A 1,388-nucleotide genomic window follows, 5' to 3' on the forward strand; every position below is an offset into this window, starting at 1 on the left:
AAGAAGAATTTTAGTCAAAACATTTCATTATCAAGCCAGATTTTTTTTTGTTGTAAAATATATACTATATTCTTTTGCTTTCATTAAAAATGTGGCTGATATAACCTTCATAGAAATATATACATACTTAAAATTGTACAAGGACCCGCCCCCTTGCGACTGGAGTAAAGTAATAATGGAAGTAAAAGTTGCCATAGACATGAATTAAACTTCTTTTTTTGTATTTTTTTAATATGTTTCAACAAATGAGTGAAATGTTGGCATTTAGCAAGAGATTACTACTGAAGTAGGGATAATTAAGGCATTTAAAATTTTTTTTTCTAGCGTAAACGCTAATTTCTGGGCATCGCTCAGACCACACTGGGTGCATTTTTCGGCAGGAACTTGTCCCACACCCTTATAAGATCTAATTAAACCAGATATAATACCGATTTCTTATGAAGTAATTTTTAGAAACCTCTTTATTACATACTATAGTCCCACAAAATAAAGAGATTGATAAATTGATCTGATTTGAAATTGAAAACAAACAAAATTTAAGTGATTTGCTCCTATTGACTGCGAAAAAAATTAGAAATGTCAACAAGGTGTTCGACAATAATAGAAACAGGCATAACAGGATATAGTATTAGCCAATAATTTGTATCAAGTTTAGCAAAATTTTAAAATTTCGTGGGCTTTCGATTGACCATTTTTCCTATAAAAAACGTTGATCTTATACCATAGATTTAGAGAACCCAGCCAAGAATGATTCGCAACATCGTGGAACCCAGGGCTGAAAATGACACATGCGAAAGACGTTGTAGCACAAACAAAAAAAGTGAAAAGCGATTGCGATCAACAAAAACGCGAAAATAGCTTCAAATGCGTCATAATTAAATTTTTTAGAAACTGAAAAGAGCATAAAATAANGATGGTAACGAGGACGGTGGGTGCAAGGCGACGTGTAGCGCACTTTAAGCCCCGTTGCTGCAATACACAGTACATGTGTCTACCCCGCAATGCTGTCAATGCCCATGTGCTCATCACCGTGCTTAAAATGAACTGCGTCTCATAACATCACACCTAGCAGCATCATTGAAGTATAGGTGGAAACGTTGTTCACAAATTCATTGGAAAACATTTTACTTTACTAATCTGTGTTTAATTACTTACATCTTGATCCTTGCCCTTATTTTTGAAATTCTGCAGGCGATTCACGTTCGGTTCCAGCGATGTCATTTTGTTTTATTTTTTTTTCTTCTCAATTAAATAACTGCTCACTTTCCCTTCTTTCGTAGTTTACAACGATACCTATCGCTGTAATTTATCTCAATGCTTCAGCTTTACTTTACTTTGTCTTGTTTCTCTCTGTACAAATTTAGTTGTGAAGTAATTTTACTGAAATA

At 33.8% G+C, this 1,388-nt stretch overlaps 1 long non-coding RNA gene across 1 annotated transcript in view; it reads right to left on the bottom strand.

Annotated features, from left to right (window-relative positions):
- Nucleotides 1-1,230: 1,230 nt before the first annotated feature.
- LOC108371613 (uncharacterized) overlaps nucleotides 1,231-1,388 on the bottom strand; it is a 7,310-nt gene continuing 7,152 nt past the window's right edge. Inside the window, exon 2 of the long non-coding RNA XR_001848769.1 lies at nucleotides 1,231-1,380. This is a non-coding gene — a long non-coding RNA (uncharacterized LOC108371613). The remainder of the gene's footprint in view (nucleotides 1,381-1,388) is intronic.

Source organism: Rhagoletis zephyria, unplaced genomic scaffold, assembly GCF_001687245.7.
Source record: "Rhagoletis zephyria isolate East Lansing unplaced genomic scaffold, Rhagoletis_zephyria_1.1 Rzeph_scaffold_05108, whole genome shotgun sequence".
NCBI classification, from domain to species: domain Eukaryota; kingdom Metazoa; phylum Arthropoda; class Insecta; order Diptera; family Tephritidae; genus Rhagoletis; species Rhagoletis zephyria.